Here is a 14,102-nt window from a genome sequence, read left to right as displayed (position 1 = left end):
CTGTACTATGATCTGGAGATCAAATAGTAACCATGGCCCTGCCCTTGTCAAGTTGACAGGCCTGGAGAAAGGCAATGAGGCCTAAACCAAGGCAGTAGCATCAAGGGTAGATGTGAGGGGATAGATGTCAGTAATACTGACACTTGCTGGCTTATCTACATGTCTTGTCTTTATTCCATGTCTTCCTTTTTTAAAAATTAAGACTGGGACTTCCCTGGTGGCACAGTGGTTAAGAATCCGCCTGCCAATGCAGGGGACACGGGTTCGATCCCTGGTCCAGGAAGATCCCACATGTCGCAGAGCAACTAAGGCCGTGCACCACAACTACTGAGCCTGCGCTCTAGAGCCCACGAGACACAACTACTCAGCCTGCATGCCACAACTACTGAAGCCCACACGCCTAGAGCCCATGCCCCACAACAAGAGAAGCCACTGCAATGAGAAGCCTGTACACCGCAATAAAGAGTAGCGTCCCTCGCCACAACTAGAGAAAAGCCCACGCTCAGCAACAAAGACTCAAGGCAGCCAAAAATAAATAAATAAATAAATAAAGTACATGAATATATATAAAATACAAAATAAAAAATAAGACTAACTTGCTGAAAGTCTAAGTCCAAATACTGAGAATGCAAATGCAGGGCCTTCTTGAAACTGAGTGATTTTATGACCCAGGCTCCACCCACCACCAATTTTTTAAATAACAAAAATAACTCCTGCTCATTTTAAGAATTCAAGTAACACCAAAGTGTAAAAGTGAAAAGTTAGCCTCTTTGTCCCATCCAATCTCATTTCCGTAAAGCAACTGCAGTTACAAAATGGGATGATTTTTATGATGCCAGACCCCAAGTGGGAGAGGATGTGGACAGGAGTCAAAGGTGAGGGGGCCAGACTCCTGTGTCATGCTGCCCTGGATCCAGGTCTTTGCTTGCCTTGAAGGTCTAAAGCAACGTGGCAAGTTACGCACACACGGACACACTCAGGATTGTGAAAGATGAAACTGTGACACCCTTTGTGTTTCCAGCTGCCTCTGGACTCCAGGGCCCAGTGCATTTGTTTGTGCATAGCCCCTGCAAGCCGATTCCCCCTCCCAGGGCTCTGCTAACCCTAGGCCCCATCCGTATCAGTCCTTTCAGGGACTTGTATATTTGAAAACCCCGCTGGTTAACCCAGATGAATCTCAAAATTGGTCTAATTGGTAGGTCTTCCCAGCACCCCCTCCACTGGCCAACACGTCCTGCCCCAGGAGCTGACCCACCTTAGACAGTACACAGCAGGCAGGAGTGGGGGGCAGTAAGCAGGGTCTCAGCCTACACGGCTGTTTGGGAAGCTTTAGAGCTCTGGTCCCATATTTGTGCCTCCTTGACCCAAGGCAGGCCCAGAGGTCCTGGGCAGCAAAGAGCAAGTGGATTTGCCACAGGAGCACCAGCCAATTCAGTTCACTCTGCTTTCACTTCTCCCACCTTGGCAGCTCATATAAGTGTTGGTAACCCTGTGAGACTGAGACAAATGCCCTACTCAGGGAATACGCTAGCTCTTTCATTCACTTGGACACTTCACCTTTTAACTCAGGAAGGCTCTGACTGGATACAGCATTGATTTTCTCCCTATTTTCCGTATTGTAGGAGCAGAGAACGCATTTGATGAATGAATGACTGAGTGAATGAATAAATGAACAAATAACTACATGGTCTCTGTAAGTTCCAGTTTTTTAAGATTGTATTTTTTTTTTTTTTTTTTTTGGCCACACTACGCAGGCATGTGGGATCTTAGTTCCCCAACCAAGGATCGAACCTGCGCCCCATGCATTGGAAGGCGGAGTCTTAACCACTGGACCGCTGGGGAAGTCCCAAGACCGTCACTTTTAAAATATCCTTCCATTTCCTGTCTTGGTTCAGGTCCTCATAATCTTTTACCTGTACCCTTCACCCAGCCCAGGAGTCTCAGCATTATACTTATACCGGCTCTTGGCAGCTTCCATCACTCCCACATTTCAGCTTCAGCATCACAATCTGCCTTGGAGACCCTCAGGCTCATCTCATTATGCTCTACATTCAACCATTCAATCATTCAACAAACATGTACTGAGCATCCACCATGTTTCAGGCACTGCTCTGGGTACTTGGGACGCATCAGTAATTAAAAAAGACAAAACAGGGACTTCCCTCGTGGTCCAGTGGTAAAGAATCCTCCTTCCAATGCAGGGGACCTGGGTTTGATCCCTGGTCAGGGAATTAAGATCCCACACGCTGAGGGGCAACTAAGCCCACAAACCACAACTACTGAGCCCGCGCGTCTCAACTAGAGAGCCTGCATGCAGCAAACCACAGGGCCCACGTGCTCTGGAACCCATGCACCACAACCACAGAGCCCACACGCCCTGGAGCCTACGCGTCACAGCTAGAGAAGAGAAAACCCACACGCCACAACTAGAGAGAAGCCCGCGCACCGCAGTGAAGAGCCCGCATGCCCCAACGAAGATCCCGCATGCCGCAACTAACACCCAACACAGCCAAAAATAAATGAAATAAATAAATAAATAATAAATAAATCTTAAAAAAAAAAAAGGACAAAACAAAGATTCCTGCTCTGCAAAAGCTCATATTCAAATATTTATGTATTTGAATACATAGGTTATGTGGTTAAAAAGTTAGATAAAAAAGAAAAAGGTAGAGCAGGGAAAGCAGGGTCAGAGTGCAGGCAGAAAGATGCAGCCGGGGACAGTCCCACTGAGAAAGTGAGCCAAGAAAAATCTTAAGAAGGTGAGGGAATGGGATAGGAGGGTAGCTGAGAGAAGAATGTTCTAAGTGGAGAGAACTGAGGTGGGAGTGTGTCTGGAATGTTTGAGAAACAACAAGGGGACCCGTGTCGCTGGAGCAAAGTGAATGAAGAGAACAGTAGGAGACAGAGGTGCAGTCCTCGGCGTCAGACCGCACAGGGCCTCGTGGGTTCTTATAAGGACTTTGTTGGAGGGTTCTGAGCAGAGGAGGGACTTGCTCTGACATGTTTTGAAAGAATCCCTCTGGCTCCTGTGCTGAGAAGAGACTGCGGTGGGTGGAGGGGTGTGTAGAAACAGAGGAAATTGTAGGAGGCTACTACGGTAGTACCCCAGGCAACAAATAACTAAAAGAAGGTCTGACCAGGATGGAGGCAGTGCAGGTGGTGAGAAGTGTTTGGATTCATTTCTGGATATAGTTTGAAGGCAGAGCCAACAGGATTTCCTGACAGATTGGACGTGGGAGGTGAGAGAAAAAGTAAAGTATGACTCTCAGGTTTTAGTCTGAGCAATGGAAGAATGGCACCCTCATCAACTGAGGCAGGGGAGGCTGTGGGTGGAGCAGTTTAGGGGGTAAGATCAGATTTTGGGTGTGGACACGCTGACCTTGGGTTGTCGTTTAGACTTTTAAGTGGAGATGTCAAGTAGATGTCAACTGGATAAATGGGGAGAGAGGTCTGAACTAGAGCTCATGTCTTCTCATGCTTTAATATCATGAGTTCACTGACATCTCCAAAATCTGCTCTGACTTCTCCCCTAAGCTGCAAGCTCCTATATTCCACCGCCTATTTGACTTAATCATTTAGCTTTCTAACAGACATCTCAAATATAACATGTCCAAAACTACATTCCTAATTCCCTGTCTCCCTCTACAAAACACAAATGAACAAACAGCAAAACTCAAAACAAACAAAAAAAAAGGCAATTCCATTCTTCCTAAAGCTTTAACTCATCACTGACGGTTCCTTTCAAATTTCACATTCAAACCATCAACAAATCCTACTGGATCCACGCCCAGGCTAACTGTACCACCTTTACCAGTGCACCCTAGTCCAAAGCACTGCATCATCTCTTGCCTAGATTATTAACAACCTCTGAACTCTGATAGTCTGTTCTGCACAACAACAAAATTGATTCTTTTAAGAGGTAAATCAGAGCATCTCATTCCTCTGCTCAAAACCCTCTAATGGCTCCACTATCATAGGGTGTGGTACAATCCACCTTTCTGCTCACATCCACTTTCATCTTTCCCACTCACTCCACTTCTATCACACTGGCCTCCTCCAACATGCCAAGCACACGCCTCTGCCTCAGGGCCTTTGCACTTGTGTTTCTTCTGCCTAGAAAACCCTTTCTCCAGATTTGCAAAAGGACTGCTCTTTCACCTCCTTCATATCTCTGCTCAAATGTTACCTTATCAAAAAAATCTGCCCTGACTACTCTATAAAAAAAGAGTACACCTGATCTCCCTCACCTGGCTTCATTTCTCTCTGTTGCACTTATGATTATCTGACAATATAATATATAATACTTAATATTTAATATATATGTTTATTGTATGTCTCTCTTAACTAGAATTTGAGCTCCATAGTAGCACAGACTTTGTTTTGTTCACTTCTCTATCCTCAGTGCTTGGACCAGTGCCTGGCATGTAGTAGACATTCATTAAATATTTGCTGGATGAAGGAAGGAAGGAAGGAAGGAAGGAAGGAAGGAAGGAAGGAAGGAAGGAAGGAAGGCTGGCTTCTTTGGAGCTTAAGGGTTCATCATGACACCAGAAATTGGCTGGAGAAAAAAGACCTCAGCATGAACTCTCTGAACACAAGTTCATAGCATAACAACACACACACACACACACACACACACACACACACCCTCAATAACCTGAAACCCATGAAAATGTACAACAAAGGGAGATGATGAAATATGCTTGTGGGGTGGAAAAGTATATAGCCATTAAAAACACTAATTATGAAGATAGTAAAATGTTTATGGTATGTTAAGGAAAAGTAGTAGATTGTGAAATAGAACAGCTCTCAATATACAATTATTGTGCTACTATAATCACAGCAATGCAAAATGCATGCACACAGGAGAGCTGATGTTTAAAACAAATTATTTCATTAGGCCTATTAATGGGATTGTGGTGGTTTTGTAATCTTTTTTTTCCTTCACAATTAAAAAAGAAATTCTTGTATTCTTTTTTCCTTAAAAGGAACACGTTTTAACTCCCTGGGCACATTGACTGAGGAAAATCCCAGCCCAGTGAAGTCAGTACCCAAGTTCCCCCAGAGACTCCAGCTAGCGGAAGAGGGGTCCTGGGCCACGCCTGCGCCGAGGGCTGCCCCAAAGGCTGAAACCCAGTGGTAAGTGAGGCATAGAGCGTTTGCATGACTAACCCGGGGAAAAAACCCACCAGAGAGTTATTTCTATTTAAGCGCAGAGAAATGCAGAAGTAAATCTATTTGAACCCAAGTTGGCTTTAAAACGAAACCAACAGTGCCCCTGGAGGGTATTTTTTGGAGGGGCGGTGGAGGTGGGGAGGAGCTTCTGTAAGGAGAGAAAGTCAAGTCCAAGCTCTAATGACCCTCACTGGAGAACCAAACTCTTACACTGGGGTCCAGATTCCTGGGCCTCGGGCCCTCAGGGAGACCTCTGTGTTAGTGCCAAGGGTTCTGAAACTAGAAACGCACTGAATGTCAACTTTAGACAAGCTTTTCTTAACCAAACTAAGGTTATGAACATTGGTCATCATAAAAGATACAAAATTTCTTACTAGAAAAAGGCACATCACCCGCCAAATTGGAAACAATTTCAGGGTTGTCATGGACTCCCTAAATCCTAGACAATCTTACTTGGCCCTGTACCCCCAGATTAAGAACTGCTGCTGGGTCTCAATAAATACATTTTACATACAATGTGTACAACGTGAGCGCTGTTTTTCGTCTCTTGATAGGTTTGTGATGAATAAGTACCAACTAATTTAAAAGAAATACTGAATTCACAGACTTTGTTGTTGTTGATGTTATGTATGTTCTCCAGGCAGACAGTAAACTCCCCTGCAGGTCCAGGAGCATGTTAAAGGGGGTCTTCTACCCCGCGGGTCCCCTATCCCTGCAGCAAGGCTGTCGTCCAAGTGTCCTTTCCAAGAGAGTGGGTCCTGCCGCCTCTCCCCGGTCCCAGGGCCCAGGCATTGGAGGGCGCCTCTGCTTTTCGGGGTTTTTTCACGGAAATGCTGCAGCCGCTGGTTGGCTCACCTGTATTTAAGTTTTACTCTCCAGTTATCAGCGGGTTTTCCGGACGTAGATCGTCGGCGCGTGTCTAAAAGTGTAAGCAGCGCGGGCCTGAGCGCGTAGCGCAGCCCTCCAGGGCGCTCCGGGTGAGCTCCCCTGAGTAGAGCCCCGCGGGGCCCGGGCGTAGGCGGCCGTCACTGCTGCGGCGAGCCGCGGAATGTCCTGCCCGCGAGCTCCCCCTCCTGGGCGCGCCCGGAGGCCTGGCCGGACCCGGGAGTGAGTCGCCTTCCGGCCCGAGGGGCACACCGGGCGGCGCGGCGTGGAGGCCGCTGTCGGGCTCCGGCTCCCGGCAGGCCTCGGCCTCGGGCGGAGCGGCGCCAGGCCCGTGACTGTGCGGTTCCTGGACACCCTCCTCCCCGGCCTGGCGGCTCGCGGATTGAAGGGGAGACTGGGAGGAGAGGGGCGCACGGCCCAGCCCATTCCCCATCACTGACGACTTCAGGACGATCCCCCTCCCGGCTCTATACTCATTCCCTGAGATGCTCCAAGACCTGATTTCGACTTCGGCAGCCAAACTTGGTTGGTTCTAGAAGCCCCGGGTTGGCTCAGTCTGGGACTCATCTGACAATAGTATCTGGCGCACAGTAGGTATGTGTGCATCTGCTGAATAAATAAATATTTTAATTTTCATGTTTGAACTGTGTCTGTTTCAACAACACTTCAACAGTGAGCTCCTTGTGAAGAGTAGGTACAGTCAGTGATGTGCCGAGAAGGATGGGGGCGGCCCGGGAAGTGAGGGGAGATACGCGGGCCCAGCGAGCAGCCTCTGAGTGAGCTGGAAAGTCAGCGCCCAGAAGCCATCCGGGCGCAGCGCCTGGCTGCCGCGGAATTCCGCGCAGTCGGCCAGAGCCGCGGGCCACGGGCCCTGGGGTCACGGAATTGGAAAAAAAAAAGACGCTAAAGGGAGAGCCCGAAGGGGACAGTCCCCACCCGACAGCTGGATACAGGCCCAGCTCTAAGGGATACTAGAGACCCCAAGAGACCTGAACACAAGGAAGCCGGTCAAAGGGGCCCCAAATCTCCCTGCAGAGACAGAGCGACACATTCCCCCCGGCCTGCGGGCTCGGAGGGCAGATACCAGTGGGCGAGCGTCCCTGCGGCACTGACCCAGGCTGCTCAGGTCCTGCGGGGTAATGTCAGCCTGCAGGGGGCGAAACGTTCCTTTCTCCTGCTGGGCTGCGGCTGAAACCAGAGCCAAAAATAGAAGCTGAGATCAACCGAAAGGAATGAGACTGAACAAACATATGCGTGTGTCTAAAATCCTGATGGGACACACAATAAAGTAATATTCCCAAACACGGCTGTAAGGCGGGATTACTTAGTAAGGAATGCTTGGATAAATGCACGAAAACTTGGAGAAAAAAATGTTAAGTTCCACATTATAAATCAAAATAAACTCCATGTGGATTAAAATTCTAAATATTTTAAAGAACAGTCATAGAAACACTATATCAAATAGGATAAAACCGAATTATGGCTAAATGTCAGCATTCTCAAAGCTGTAAAGCAATAGAAGAATGCAAAGGAAAACTAACTTTCAAAAATACAAAAACTGAACAGGATTTTTAAAAGAAAAATATTGACACCAAACAACAAGCAGAAAACCCCTCAAACGTATAAAAGCTTGTTTAAATATATAAAAACAACCAAGATATCAATAACTAAATAGACAAAGAAGTTAAGTGTGTAATTCATGAGGAGAAATAAAATTACTGCACAAGTGCATGGGGAAACGTTCATTGTCCTTGAAAATCAAACATTTTAAACTTAAAACAACCTTGAAAAATATTGAATCATTATGTTGTACACCTAGAACTAATATAATGTCATAAATCAATTATACTTTAATTTTTAAAAAAACCTTGACATAGCACTTTACATCTACTAAAGTTGCAAAAATGTTTTAAAATTATAATGCATAATGTTAGCAAAGCAGAAAAATAATGGAGTCACACTAATACTATGAATATTTTAAAAATTGATTTATTTTACATACATATTAAGACAATGCTAAATTCATTAAGCTGAAGTGATATAGTCAAATATGTGTCATTTTATCTTCACTAAATTAACAAAACCTTAACCTCAATGGAAGGTGACATTGCAAAAAGATTGCTTCACCCCATCCTCCTCCAGAGCTGGAGTTAGCCAGACATAAAATGCCACTTCTTCATTTTCAGTACACTCAGTCCGTTTCAAAATAAAGTATCTAAAGATATGAATTAAAGTACTGCCACAGTTTAGGGAAAGGGTCTTCAAACTAAAAGCAAAAAAAGGTCTTGAGTGAGTTTATCCACTTTTGTGGGTTTCAATACCATCACTATGTTAATGATTCTCAAAACAGATTCCTAACCCGAACCTCTGCCCTGAACTTCAGACTCAAACATTTGTCTGTCCATGTGACCTCTCCAAATGGATGTCAAATGTAAATGTCCAAAACTGACCACCTGTTCTCCATCCCTCCTCCCCCAAACACACACACACACACACACACCACGGACAAAGTAGTTTCTCTAACAGTCTTCATCTGTTAATAGCAAGTCAATTCTTTCAATTGCTCAGGCTCCAAACTTGGAGTCATCCTTGAGTCCTCTCTTTCCTTTGAAAGCTGAATCAGGTCATCAGTTCTCTACTTAAAACCTACCATGTCTCTCCATCTATCATATCTGTAAAAGCTGAACTGCTCACTGTTCCCTAAAGGCCCCACCACCTCTCTGACCTTTTCTCCTACACCTCTCCCCTCCCATCACTCCTCTTGGTCAGACTGGCCTCCTTGCTGTTCCTCAAATACACCAGGCACGTGCCCACCTGAAGGACCTGTTTCCTCAGCCAGGAATGTTTTCCCCTCCATACTCAAATGTGGTACATGCCTCACCGCCTGCAGATCTTTACTCAAAAGCCAAAACAACTTTCTCAGTGAAACAAACACAGAAAAAACTCCCTGCTTTGGATTTTCTACTTTATCACTATCTAAAAGTATATATATATATATATATATATATATATATATATATATATATATATATATATATATATATATATATATATATATATATATATATATATATATATCTCTTTCACTTGTGTATTTTGTATATTATCTATATTTCCTTAGAATGTAAGCCTCTGAGGGCAGAGATGGTTGTCTGTTTTGTTCACTGACGTATCCACAGTGCCCAGAACAGTGCCTGCCACCACATGGTGGGCAGTGGATAAATGTCCAAGGATGCAGGTTCAATCCCTGGTCGGGGAACTAAGATCCCAAGCCAAACGGCACAGCCAAAAAAAAATTTTTTTTTAATTAAAAAAATAAAAAGAATACAGGTGTGGTAGTGCAAAAGGTTCTACAAAATATAAATAGGTGTCTGGGTCACCAAGATAAAGGCTGGAGGCCAAATATTCTCTGACAAAGAAGACTGGCTCCCTCCCTAGTTCGTACTTTACATCAGGCTCCATCTTCAGAATCAGTCCCCTGAAGGGTAAGAATGCCAGAATCTGCACCATGCCCTGCCCTAAAGACATACCCTGGCCTTGGAAGGTGGCATGGAGGGGCTGATGGGACAAGGGGATACCTAAGACAATGTTTGTCTCATTTAGGATACTCTCAAGTAAGGTAAGGTAACAGAAATCTCAACTCAAACTGGTTTAAATAATAAAAAGACATTACTGTCTCAGAAGCAATGAGGATCTGACCATTTGTTTGATCCAGAGGTTCTCAACAACTTCAGGGGCTTGTTTCTCTGGACTATCTCTCAGCTCTACCCTCCTCTGTGTGTCGGCTTTGTCCTTAGACTGTTTTCCCTTGTGGGAGCAGGAATGGCTCCAGTGTTTTCAGACCGTACATTCTTAGACCACCCCATGCATACAGATTCCAGGCTTCAGTCTGTTTGGGTCAGTGTCTGCCATGTGCCCAAAGAAACCCCTGTGGCCAGAGAAAAGCCAACATGCAGATGGGGGGTTAGGGTTTTGGGAGGAAGCTGCCTTAGGCCCCTCCCCTGAGTCAGTCACTGGGCCAGGGGTATGGGCTTTCTCTAGCTAGTTGAAACACACCACTGGGGCTGGAAGTGAAGTCAATCCTATCTAAAGAGCATGGCTTCTCCATAGAGAAGAGAGAGTGGAATGGATGCGGTGGACCAGCCACGGGATCCATGACAAAGGAATATGCACCAAGGGCTGGGGTGCAGGAGATCATTGTCTACTTCTATGCTGATGCAGGTCTAATTACCCATCCCTTCACCAGGGCCAGGTCCTGCAGAGGCTCCCAAAGAACATCACCAAATTTTTGTTGGGAACCTGGTGCAAAGCCCTAAATTACACACTGGGTTGCCTAGGGTCTTGGTTTGTACAATCATAGAGGCCACTTCAATCATGGTCTCCTTTGGTCCTGGTCAGTCAGTCCCACTGTGCCTCCCTCCCTCCCTGTCATCTCAGGCTAACTCTCAAAATGCAAGTCAGTACAGTCACCTGGCCCCTCCCTTAGTCTTGGGTGGTGTTGCCCTCTGTCTTTCCTGCCGCTACTCTCAGCCTCCTGAGCCTGTATCACCTGCAACCTTTGTTCACCTACAGAAAGAAGTGCCCTCCACTTTCTGCCTTAACTGAAATCTGGCTGAGGACATGGCTTCCCTTGCTGATCTCTTGAGAGATGCCAACTCATTCCCATTGCCCACCTACCATGGGACAAGGAGGATGGTGGTCAGCATCTTTCCACCTCTCACCGCCTCTTTTGGACCATCACTCTGCTTTGAGTCTCCCTTCATTGGCACTGCCATCTTCCCACCTCCCAACATTCACTGGGAAATATTTCCATCAGCCTGGATAACTTAGTGTCTCTGTAGGTAATACCTTCTACATCTTGAAGTCTCTGACTCCCGTGTCTCCAACGAATTTGGCCCTTCTTGCCACTTAGGCCACTCACCCTTTGGGCACACTCTGAGCCTTGTCATCACCTTGAAGGGCTCCACTGTCTGACAAAACCCCCGTTCTCCAAACATGGCCATACTTGTAGCTCTCCTTCCCTTACCTCACCACCTCCTTTGTCTCCTTATCCTTCCATCTTCTTGTCAACACATACTGCTAAGCAGTGGTGGGGAAAATTCCATTCCCCTTTGGACTGGGACCAGGGTCTCCAGTTCCAGCCCCCTGACATCTGGATTCTCTACCACACTTCCAAAGCTGCTCCCTCTAATGTCACGAGACTTCTATGTTGCTAAACTAGAGGGACACTTCAGTCCTTATCTTATTAGTCCTCTTCTCTACGTTGACCACTTCCTCATTCTTGAAATTCTCTTCTCCTGGGGCTACCGAGACACCTGTCACTCCTCATCTTCTTCTGTCTCCTTGGATGCTCTTTCTCCATCTTTGTCACTAGTTCCCTTTCCTCCATCAACCCCATAAATATTGTTGTTCTTTGGGTTTACTTCTCCTCTCGTTTTACAAATTCTTCTCAGATTCTCTCTCTCAGGCCCCGGTTTCAATGGTCACTCAAATGCCAATGATGCCCAAATCTAAAACTTGGGCATGGATATAGAGCTGATCACCCATTGGATATTGCCACCAGTGTGCCCCTCAGGGACCTTAACCTTAATATGTCCAAAATTGAACTTTCTATTCTGTATCTTGAACTCCCCTTTCTCTTCACTAAAGCATCATACTCTGTGTGAAATGGCAGAGTCTAAGTTAAGACCAGCAGATGCTGCCTCTCCCCTGGATAGGAAGGGAAACTTGAATAGTACTCATTATTACCAATTTAAGATGCATTAATATGTCCCAAACCTTCCTTTGATTCAGCACGTTGGTGAATATAAAATCATTTACAATCCTATTCTCCTCTTAAAGTCCTGAGTTGCTCAACTGTAAATTCTTTTCCCACGGATGATTTCAGGGGGAAATACGGTGCCTTGGCCAGTTGCTCATCTTGGGTTGGCAGTTGACATGAGTCATGCAGTACAGAGCAGGGTCTAGGTGAGCAGATACAGTGCATTTGTCTGCATGGTTAAAAATGAGTTTTGCTTTATTGCAGATATTCAGCTTTCTATGAGAAGAGGATGGGTCACATGTAAAGCTAGGGCTTCCCTGGTGGCGCAGTGGTTGAGAATCTGCCTGCCAATGCAGGGGACATGGGTTCGAGCCCTGGTCTGGGAAGATCCCACATGTCGTGGAGCAACTAGGCCGTGAGCCACAACTACTGAGCCTGTGCGTCTGGAGCGTGTGCTCCGCAACAAGAGAGGCCGGGACAGTGAGAGGCCCACGCACCGCGATGAAGAGCGGCCCCCGCTCGCCACAACTAGAGAAAGCCCTTGCACAGAAACAAAGACCCAACACAGCCAAAAATTTTAAAAAATAATTAATTAATTAATTTTAAAAAAAAAAGAAAAAAGAAACCAAAAACTAGCTAACTACTTTGAGAAAGAAAAACAGGGGCGTGGGGCTTACTGGAAGGATAAATGATTGTTTCAATAGCAACCAAACTAGAGGAATGGGAGGGAAACCCTGAGTTTGGGCCTCGGTCAGGTATAACTGGAACCAAGGATTCAATATCTGGGGTTCTCTCTGCATGCTGGCTTCAACTTTTCCCACTACAGACCAGGCTCCTCAGTGAGGCTGAGTGCCAATAGCTCCCTGGCCTCTCACATCCCACCTGCCCCTGCAGAGAGGAATTGGCTTAGTCTCTGAGAAGGGACTCTGGCCTGGCTCAGGGTGGGGACTGACCCCCATACTGAAACCCTGCAGGACCATGTAGGGGCTTAGTCTCTCTCAGGCCCCTCTGTGTTCCCGCTGATTTTTGATCGGGAAAAGAGGCTATGGAAATACACTGTGACCTCCTAGGCCCTCCTTGTGGAACAAAGAATAGGTCCCAGCAGTTAATGTTTGGGGAAGTAAAGAATGCAGAAACAAAGATAGGGCAGTCAAGCAGGAGAGTAGCCATAACTTAAACAATAAATCAGTCACAAGGACCCCCAGTTCTGTTTCAAAGGTAAGGATAAGTCTGACGCACATTCTTAAGTTGTTCTGCAGATACTAAAAACCCCAGCAGGTGGAGGAAGTTGACTGCCTGCTGACCACCAGCACATTGCCCCCAGACCAGTTGGACCCAGAAAGTTGATGATGTTGACTCCTGAAGTACCACCCTGTTACCTCGCTACCAACAAATCCGAAGGATGTACACAAGCTGATCACACACCCCAAAACCCCCTCCCGCATTCTGACTTTGAAAACCCTTCCCCAAAAGCCATCCAGGAGTTTAGGACTTCTGAGCATGAGTGGCCCCTTTCTCCTTGCTTAGCACCTGCAATGAACGCCAGACTTTCCTTCACCACGACTCAGTGTCAGTAGATTGGCTTTGCTGCGCGGAGGGCAAGCAGACCCAAGTTTGGTCTTGTAACAGTACCACCGATGGCTGGGCTGTGAAGAGATCTGAGAGCCCTCTTGAGTCAAGTGAGCCAAGGAGACAGAGTCCCAAAGCACGGACCCACTCACTGGGCACCCACCCCATGTAATAAGAACACTTCCCAGGGCAGAAGGAAGTATTAGAACATTACAATTACAATACTATAATTAGAATACAGGCATTCACCCCTAGCAAGGATTGCTACATCACTGTTAAGTAAGTGTTTTTCAATCTTTACCCAAAACACAGTCAAATAGCCTTAACACATTGCCCATGCTAAGTTCAAGGGTTAGAGCACATGGGAACATGGCTGAACCCTCTCTCCTTGCTCTGTCAGCTGCTCTCCCTCTGCTGTACTTCTAAGGCATCAGCCCCTCTCATCTGTCCCAAGCTGCCCGAAAGTGTCTTCACAAGCTGCCCTCTGTATTTCCCTCCCTCACACCGTCTTATCTCTGAGTTGCTCTCTCTTTTTATTATGCCCAAACGGAGAGACTTGAAGTTGCCTCCCTGCCAAGGGAAAATGCAAACAGATGTAAATCTGCATGTGCTCCAGTTTCACAGAAGGAGCCTGGTGGTTGAGGAAGAATTTCCTTCCCAGACCAAGTGCGGAGGAAAGGGGGAGGGGGAGGAGCACTCGTGTCGCAGACTC

The 14,102-nt window shown here is 46.4% G+C and overlaps 1 long non-coding RNA gene across 1 annotated transcript in view; it reads right to left on the bottom strand.

The window, feature by feature from the left end:
* The window catches only part of LOC137772031 (uncharacterized), a 38,728-nt gene extending 32,591 nt beyond the window's left edge, over positions 1–6,137 (bottom strand). Inside the window, exon 1 of the long non-coding RNA XR_011075449.1 lies at positions 6,031–6,137. This is a non-coding gene — a long non-coding RNA (uncharacterized lncRNA). The remainder of the gene's footprint in view (positions 1–6,030) is intronic.
* Positions 6,138–14,102: the final 7,965 nt, after the last annotated feature.

The sequence above is a fragment of the Eschrichtius robustus genome, chromosome 11, assembly GCF_028021215.1.
Source record: "Eschrichtius robustus isolate mEscRob2 chromosome 11, mEscRob2.pri, whole genome shotgun sequence".
NCBI lineage: Eukaryota > Metazoa > Chordata > Mammalia > Artiodactyla > Eschrichtiidae > Eschrichtius > Eschrichtius robustus.
This window is presented reverse-complemented; position numbering and strand designations above follow the sequence as displayed.